Raw genomic sequence first — 10,458 nt, forward strand, 5'->3', positions numbered from 1 at the left:
AAAAAATTATTACTTTAATCTTGTTTAACATTTGGATGTGTTACATCTTCCGTAAGGATCCACACCCCAAAACCACTTAACCATAGTCCTTTTAGAACAACTATTATTTGTAAGTTATGCAAATTTGGCTCTTAAAAATAATTTAAATAAAATAGTTCAGTATGAACGCCAAATTATATACTCTGATGTGGAAGTGATACAAGTTGTTTCACAATATATATATTTTGATTATAATCCTGTATGATCAATTTTTTACGCATTTGGAAGTGTCTCGTATTTTATTATGACTTAAAATATATAGACACATAAATGGTTGCAAATCATTTACAGGAATTTATGTTGGAGCTTATGAAATACAACATTTATGGATATGGGACATTCTCTTACTGATGTGGTTTTATAGGATCAAATTTACATCCAAAAAACTAATGTTCTTTCAAAATATTAAGCATTTCACAAAGTAAAAATACTAATCCATATTCTACAATTTCCACAGCTATTCTAATACTAAGCCATGATTACACAAGGTACAGTCACAAATATTAAAACCTGGGTCTAATCATTCTATATTTTGGAACAAATAAATGTAAAACCATCCATCAACACTTATCTTCGAACACCTTTGGAAAAGGAAAACTATGTCATTACATATCACACTTATCAAACTATCAAGAACCAAAACACTATCTATTGTATGTTTGTCAAAAGAGATAAAAATACTATATATATATATATATATATATATATATATATATATATATATATATATATATATATATATATATATATTGTATGTTTGTCAAAAGAGATAAAAATACTATATATATATATATATATATATATATATATATATATATGAGTGTGGAAATATATATAACTAGCAATTACGTCACAATCTAGACAATGTTGAAAACGAACTAGTACATACAGTTGTGTCACAACCTAGACAAAGTTGAAACAAACAAGTGCTTAAAACTACATAATGAAAACAGATATGCACTTGCCACCAAAAGCAAATTAACAAGAAATATAGCTACTAACTCACGTCCTCTTATTAATTTTCCTTCGTAATAGTACAATCAACCAAAGCTAATGTCCATTTCGATCATGAATATAAAAGTAGAAATTTCTAATAATTCAATAACACAATTTTAACCTTATCATTAAAAACTTAATAACTATACTCCTATGTACGGCTTTTCTTCTACCTCTGTAGCTTATTCTACTGGAAAGGATTTTGGAAGAGGTAGTAAAATCCTTGTTTTTCTTGTTGCATCCCCATAATAGCAAGCTTGGGTGAGTCAGCATAAGAAGGAAGAAAAGGCATGTTTCCGCTACTTCATCTCATGAAAGCATGAACAACAGTTGATACTTATGAATTTGATACGGTAGAGCCAGTTGAGCTAGTCAATGATGATTGACTGACCTGATCCTTACTAAGAAAAGGATACCACATTCAGCTCTACGTTGCAAGCTACTCAGACTCTAAGCTAGAAATGGTTGATGAGTAAAAAGGGTTGAGAAAAGAGATACAAACTTAGGCCATACATTGCAAGCTACTCAGACTTTAAGGAAAAGGATGATGAGTAATAAGGGTTGATGAGGCAAGGTTAGAAAAGTTGATGTGTAATAAGGGTTGATGAGGGAAGGTAAAACAGTCAAGTTGCAAAAACAGTGAGTCATACAGGGGAATGAATGATCTCTAGCTAAGAGATTCAATGTGCACTTCTATTGAGCATAGTAATACCCCAAGAAATGTCGACTACAGAGTAGGAAAGGCAATTAGCAGAATTAGGGTGTACTTCTGCTGAGCATAGTAATACCCCAAGAAATGTCGACTATATAATAGTTAATGGAGCAACCAAGGCAATGCCGTTAACAGAATTAGGGAAGACTAGTTAATAAAGTAACCAAGCAATGAAGTTAGCGGGATTGAGAAAAACCTCGCAAAGTGGTTAACAAAATTAGGGAAGACTATTTAATCAAACAACCAAAGCAAGGAAGTTAATAGAATTAGGGAAACGAAGTTAGCAAAATTATGCGTCACGGTTTCACTTGCAGGTGTATGGTAGAAAGGTATAGTTTCTTTTTAAGATAGCATGATAGAAAGGTATGGTCTCTTTTTAAGAAATTTCTAGATAGAACTAAAATATCAACCTACTTTCTATTGTTGTCTCTATTTTATCTGCAGGAATTGGTACTGTACTATGTTCACTAAGAATTAGTAGAAAAAAAATGGCTGTCTTACTAAACAAATGTTGGATGAAAGCTTAGTTCCTAAGGATAAGTTAGAAAATACAAAAAAAAAAGTTAAATTTAATATGAAAAAGTATATAAGTAACTAGTGTTCTTGGTTAATACTTGATTAAAATAAGAAAACCCTTGATGATTGAACTATCTATCCTAAATCAAAAGTAGATATTATTCTTTTAATTAACAAGTTATTATGAAACATTATTCTTTAGAATATATCAATAACATCACCAACTAGTAAAATATAAATAAATGTATATCATATACCATGCTAATAATAAATATAAATTGGCTCTTCCTTACTGTGGGTAGGCCTACGCTTGTGAAATCATGAAATTTGTTCGACGTGCATAGGGTTCATGATCACCGCCCTTCCATTCTTGACTGCATTCTCCCCCATCTACCTAATTCCTCATTGAAACCTCTTTGCTATGCACTTTCTCTATAATGGCATCCTCGGGGGGTCGGGTCTGAGGCCCCTCCAACCCCTTTGCAAATTGCGAGACCATCTCCGTGAACCCTGCCTCAAGAAAATCCAAGATAGCTAATGCCATCAAGCTTTGTTTTGCAGAAAACACTTGCCAAGAATAAGGAATGACCCCTTTTAAAAATAGTATGAGCACATGTATTGGAAAATCAGTAGCAATCCCATAGATTCAAATCCCTCCAGCCAAGTTGAATGGTAATATCCAATTCATGATATGATTTACAGGTTTGTTGGAAATTGGCGAGCATAAAAAACACTCCTCCACTAGATTGTAATTGAATGGAAGCCAAAATCCCACTATGAGCTAAAACTAGGATTAAAGGGGTTTCTCACTGTAATTATTTGTTGTTCAGAAGACTATAAGGTTATCATGGAAGGGGATCATTACTTCTTCAACTCGGTTAGATTGTACATGTGCCATTGTGTGGAATAGTTCAACCCTGAGAAAGAGGACCTCTCATGGGCTCTTGTTTGGATACACATGTATTCACTACCATATGAATAATGTGATCCAGAAATACTAAAGGACATTGGCAATAACTTGGATGAGTTCATCTACCTCTCGTAACAAACAAGGCATGGCTTGTGGACTTCTTAAGCAAGGATCTGTGTCTACATGAAGATCTTTGGCTCCGTCTTTGATGCTATAGCCCTGTAATCACAAGAAAGAGAGTGGTTTCAAACCCTTGACTGCGATCATGTTCCCTTTCAATAGGGAAGATTTTAAGGATGGAAATTTATCATAAAGTTTAGAAACCTTTGAAAACCTTACAAGTCCCTAACATGAAGACTGTAAAACATTTGATGATATTTTTTTTAAATATATCCTAATTTCTAATCACTTTATATTGTGTCTATAATATTTTGACGAATTTTAGGATACGGAATTTTATATTATAAAATTTGGGTGACTCATTTAAAAAAATGGAAATTGGTGATTTTTTTGTTGTTGGAAAAATCATGGAAATCATCCCACTTCCAAATTTAGCCCCTAAAATTGTCTATTCCTTTCAATTTAGGAAATACCACATGCATAGACAATTGTTATGTGATTTCCCTCTTAGCGAACCAAATATCAACCCAAGAGAGACCGGCAAAAAAGATGTAGAAGGATTTACAAAATTCTCTTCAAAGAAGAGCCATACAAGAAAACCACTACCTCAACCGCTCCTAAGAGACAAGAAATATGTTATCAATTTCAATTTCTAGAAGATCTATCAGAAATACCAAGAAAACTAGAGTAAGAGAACATCCTAGAAATCCCTTTAGAAGGTTTCAAAAACAATTAGAGGAGGAGAAAGGAGATGGGAAGGTTGAATCCATCCTAGGAAACAGTTTCAAAAACCTATATCCGACACAGATAGAGGACATAACCATGGTAGAGGAGGACGAGTTTACAAATATATAAGGGTTTGATTTGATGGTAATTGAGGATGCATATTATTGTAATGATATCGATGTGATCCCTCAGTAGTAGATTAATCTTATAATAGTAGTGCTCCAAAAATTCAAGGCCTAATAACATTTAGGAGTCTAGACCATCATTAACAAATAAGGAAAAAAAAGTAGCAAAGAATCCAAGAAAAGAGGTAGGAAATCAACTCTCCAAAGACTTGAGACACTAGGTTGAAATTTGGTCGACTCGGGCCAATACAAGCAAATCTCGGAAATCTACACCTCTCAAAACATTGTTCCCTCATGAAGGTAATATCATGGAACATAAGGGGTCTAAATAGCCTCGCTAAACAACGTATTATTCGTGGAAATATTCAATAGGATCTTTCAACAATATTTCTCATTCAAGAAAGAAAATATTCTTGCTTTGGATTTGTATCAAAATGTGACACCCATGGAAAAAGAAAAAGAATATAACAGTATATTCTGAAGGAGTTTCAGGTGGCCTTGGCATATATGATTACCTCACTAAGATTAGCATAAAAATTCTATCTCTAGAAACCGAAAATCTTTTTTTCTCCTTTCACTTACTAGGAATTGATCTACATGGATTTCACTCCAATTTTCATGGTCCTTAACTTCCACCAAGAAAATAGGAAATTCTCAAGTATCTCCATTCCCTCCAAATAGAAGTGGACATGCACAAATGGATTATTGGAAGTGATTTTAGCATGATCACCTCCCTAAGGGAAAATAATGGAGGAAGAAGGAACTTAGAACCTGAATCAGAGGACTTGTGAATTTTCATCAAATAAATTACATGTTGATCCACAAATAAGCTCTTCACTTAGAACAACAATTGTGGAGGTAAAGCATAGATCTCATTTTGACTAGATCATTTCCTCATTTCAAAAAATCTTCTCACTTGTGGGAATGAACTAACAATAAATATCCTCCAATCCATCGGCTTAGATCATTAGCTAACCTATATTTCCTAGAGAACCCTAAAATTCCCATTTAGTTATGAAAAATTATGGCTCACAGATGTCATCCAAATCAACATAATCTAGGAATGATGGCAAAGCATGAGCCCCATTGAAGGATCATAAATCCTTTCATTCAACAAAATATCAAGAAAATAAAAAACATCCTAAAAAGTGGAACAAAGAAGAATTTATAAATATATTCCAAGAGAAATAGGCCCTAGAAAAGGAAATAACATCTCTCCAACAAGAAATCACAAACAAGGGTAGAACTATGGAAGCATCAGAAAAATAAACATCCCTCACAAGAAAGTAGGAGGAATAGTAAAAGCAGAAAGAGATATACTAAAACAATAGCTCAAGGATAAGTTGGCTAAAGGAGGGGGGAAATAAAAAACTCATTCTTCCATCACTCTTTCATCCAACATCGATCCCACAACCGAATGACACCTCTATGCATTGAGAATGGATTAAAATATAGATAAACAAGGAGACATTGAAGAATCACTCGTATACTTCTACACAAATATGCTCTCTCATCCCCAAACTTAATGTAGTGAAGCCATCAACAAGATTAGAGTCAACATTCACAAAATGGTAAGAAAATCCCACAACACTACCCTCACTGAATCCATCTATAGGTTTTAACCCAATACATAAAATTACCTATAAACGAATTCTTAAAAACATATAATATACAATGGTAAGAAACAAAAAACAAATACATAGAGAATTTCCCGTGGATCCCAAAACTAGGACTACCAGATTGATTTCCCATTATATTCATTTCAATTTTGCAATACATATATATACATGTCAAAGCATTCATAAACCTAAATCCATTAAACCTTGATTAGAACATAATCATAGTTCCCTTGAAAGGATCTACAAAATACCATGAAAAAAAACTATCATGCCCAAAACCATGTGCGAAACCCATACACAAAACAATAGGTAGGGTCCAAAAAAAATTTCTCTGGGTGCTGCCCTGGATCCCATATAGGGGGCTATCGTCCTCATGAAACCCTTCGATAGGGGGGCTGCACCCCGCCTATGACTGCCCTATTACACCCCCTGCAACAAATAAGGGGGGCTATTGTCCCCCCATGTGACCCCCCTGCTCATGTGACTAGTCGTGGAAAGAATATAACAAACCAACATTCTCCCACTTGTTGTTTTCTTTTCCACACAGGGGGTCAAAGGATAGCTTAGTCATTAGTCCAACATTGCAACGCTCATTGTTTCTCTACACAAAGAAAACTTCTTAGTGCTCACTGACTTCATCAATGCATCTGCAGCATTCTTTAAGGTGTCCACCTTTACCAACACCACCTTTTTGTCCTCAACCATATCCCTCACAAAGTGATACTGAACAAAAATTTGCATTGTCTTTGAATGATAAGCAGGATTCTTTGCAAAGAAAATTTCACTTTGGCTATCATAGTTTATCCTTATAGCTCGATGCACCAACCCCATACTTGAACACAGTATCTCCACCCAAATTTCTTCCTTTCTTGCATGAGTGTTTGCAATCTATTTTGCCTTTGTAGTTGAAAGTACCACTACAAGTTGTCTCTTTCTCATCCAGTTGACCGCACCTCCAAATAGGCTAAACACATACCCACTTGTATATCTTCTTTTATCCATATCCCCAACCCAGTCTACTTCAACAAAGCCATGGATGTCCAAAAATATGTCCAACTTTGGTATTCCTTGGTAGCAAAAACCATAATAACTAGTGCCATGCAAATACCTAAAAACCTATTTCACTATTTTCCAATGCTCCTTACTTGGTTTTGGCATAAGCCTGCACAATACTCCCACTTCGTGTGCAATGTCTAGTCTAGTACAGACCATTGCATACATCAAGATACCGACTGCACTTGTGTATGGAACACGAGACATATACTCTTCCTCTTCTTCTATCTTGGGATAATACTTAGCACTTAAATTTACACCTACAGGAATAGAAACCTTGACCGGTTTACTATCTTGGATATTAAACCTCTTGTTATGAAACCAGCTCACAAAAAGATAGAAAAGATATATCAACGACTTAAAATCAACGTTTTCAAGGGGGAAACCTCCTTTACATTACACAAATGAACAATTCTTGGATGATACAATGACAAAACCTGGTTTCTATATATAGAAGTCTAAGGGGTCACAATCTAACCAAAGTAGACCTAACAATAATAATATAAGGGCACAAAAATAACAATAGTGGGCTTCAATGACGTTCTTGTTTCTTTGACTGCTTCAGGTTCCAATATGATTTTTCCTTCCTCATCAAGTTCTTGAAATATTGTTTGAACTGGGATCTTGTCACCTATAACCTTCTTTAAGCATGACACATGGAAAACTGGGTGCACTCGGGAAGCTGCAAGAAGCTCCAATTTGTATGCCATAGTACCTATCTTTTGCAACGCCTTGTATGGACCAGAATACATTGGTGGTAATTTATTATCCTTCTTAGCTTGATTGAGGTACATTTGTTCGTATGGTTGTAGTCGTAAGAATACCCAATCACCTACATCAAAACTTCTTTTTTTGCGATGTTGATCTTCCTCCTGTTTCATTCTATTCTACACCAAGGTGACGTTATCCTTTAAGAGTTGCAAAACTTGTTGTTGATGCTTGATGTGATCTTCCACTGCTTGAACCTTATAATTTTCTCTTAAATATGATGTGATGGATGGTGGATGATATCCATAAAGTGCCATAAATGGGGTGATTTTTGTTGGAGTATGGAAGGAAGTGTTATACCACAATTCAGCCAGAGATAACCATTTGACCCATTGTGTCTATTTATCAAATACAAAGCAACGAAGATGTCCTTCCAAGCATTTGTTTACTATCTCCATTTGCCCATCAGATTGACGATGATAAGATGAGCTATGAGCTAACTAAGTACCAAGACAAGAAAATAATTTTGTCCAAAAATTTCCAGTGAAAATGGGATCTCTCTCGCTTACAATAATCTTTGGGTTTCCATGTAGCTTTTGAATTGTTTCCGTAAGTGCAGTAGAAACTGTAGTCACTTTAAATCGATGAGATAATGCACAAAAGTGTGCATACTTGGTAAGTCTATCAACTACCACCATGATAACACTCTTTCCTTTGGACATGGGTAAACCTGTGATAAAATCCATTGAAAGCTCCTCCAAACGTTGGCTTGGAATGGATAAAGGTTGTAATAGACCTGGGTTCTTAATTGTTTCAACTTTATTTTGTTGGCAAACCAAACATTCCACCACAAAATTTTGAATATCTGATTTAAGGCCATCTCGAAAATATTCCTTCTTAACCCTGTGGTAAGTTTTTAGAAATCGTGAATGCCCACCTAAGGGAGAGGTGCGCAATTCCCTAAGAACCTTTTGTTTGAGTTGAGAATTCTTACATAGGTATAACCGATCTTTGTACCATAATGAATCATTTTTCTAGCTAAATTTATCAGATGTACTGGGATCTTGTTGTAACTTTTGAATGAGTTCCTACACTTCTTCGTCATTCTTCCATTCATCCCTTGCTTCCTTTATCCCGTTTGGTTGGACAATAGAAATGGCACAAATAAATGCTTCCACATCCTCATCCTTTCTTGAGAGTGCATCTGCCACAACATTTTTCTTCCCTTTTTTGTAGATGATTTCAAATTCATAACCCAACATCTTTGTGACCCATTTTCGTTGCTCTTCTGAAGATAATCTTTGTTCTAAAACGTATTTAAGACTATCATGATTTGTTTTTACCTTGAAGTGTGTTCCCATTAGGTAGGGTCACCATTTCTTAAGTGCATGTAGTATTTCCAACATTTCCTTCTCATAAATAGCTTTTTGTAAATACTTTCCTTTGATTGGACGACTTTTGAAAGCAATGGGTCTTTCTTCTTGCATTAAAACAACACCAATTCCATTTCGCGAGGCATCACATTCCACAATAAAGGCTTTTGTGAAGTCCAGTGTAGCTAAGACCGGTGCTTGGCACGTTGGCTCTATGAGATGTTCAAAGGCCTTCATTTCTTCTGGAGTCCATGAAAATTCATATTCCTTCAATAATGTTGTTAGAGGTGCTACTATTCTCCCATAATTCTTAACAAAATTTCGATAATACCCTGTCAACCCGAGAAATACTCATAGATGCTTTATGGATGTGGGGATTTTCCATTCCTTAATGGTTTTAATTTTGCTAGGGTCTACCTTAACACCTTCATGAGATACAATATGGCCCAGATATTCCACCTCTTGTACTCCAAAGAAACATTTGGAGCTTTTTGCATATAATTCTCTCTCCTCCAATAGTTTGAGCACCTTGTCAACATGTTGAACATGATCCTTCCAATACTTGTTGTAGATTAGTATATCATCAAAAAATACTAACATAAATTTTCTAAGGAAGGGTTTGAAAATGGAATATATCAAACCTTGAAATGTAGAAGGTGCATTGGTAAGGCCAAAAGGCATGACCAAAAATTCATCATGACCCTCATGAGTTTTAAATGTTGTTTTTGGAATGTCTTCAGTCTTCATTCTGATTTGATGATATCCTGAACGAAGATCCAACTTGGTGAAGTAAATTGATCCATGATATTCATCCAATAATTCATTAATGACGGGAATGGGAAATTTATCTTTAATAGTGAGCTTGTTGAGCTCCCTATAATCTGGACACATGCACCATGATCCGTCTTTCTTGTGAACCAATACCACTAGAGCAGAGAAATAACTTTGACTAGGTTGAATTATACCAACCTCTAGCATTTATGCAACCATACGTTCAATTTCACTCTTTTGGGCATAGGGATATCTGTAAGGCCTGATGTTTGGAGGAGAACTTCCTAGAATCAAATGAAAAGTATGATCATGATCACAAATATGTGGGAGGCCTCTAGGAGTCTCAAATAGCCTGGAATGATTGTCCAAGACTTTTTGGAGATCTGGAGAAATAGATGATTTCGATGTGGGAACCTCTGGTGAATATAATTTTGCAATTATGCCTCGTTGTTCTTTCTTTAGAAGCTTTGTCATTCCATTATAGATTATTATCCTTCTTGGTTTCCCTGCAATACCACTTAATTCAACTTCCTTTCCTTCTCAAGAAAATTTCATGAAAAGTTCTTGAAAATTAAAAGCTATTCTACCCAAGGATTGTAGCCATTGGACTCCTAGTATGACATGAACACCACCCATTGGAATGGAAAGAATTGGGCTATTCAATACATATTCTCCCATCGATAGATTGATATTATGCACTTTCCTAAGCAAGTTATGGTTCCTCCACTTGCAACCATCACTTGAAACTTTGGTGCTGGATATAGGAAGCAATTTAATTCCTTGGCTATCT

Source organism: Pinus tabuliformis, chromosome 1_2 (assembly GCF_031772625.1).
Source record: "Pinus tabuliformis cultivar Carrire ecotype Pingquan chromosome 1_2, CPIR1, whole genome shotgun sequence".
In the NCBI taxonomy this organism is placed as follows: domain Eukaryota; kingdom Viridiplantae; phylum Streptophyta; class Pinopsida; order Pinales; family Pinaceae; genus Pinus; species Pinus tabuliformis.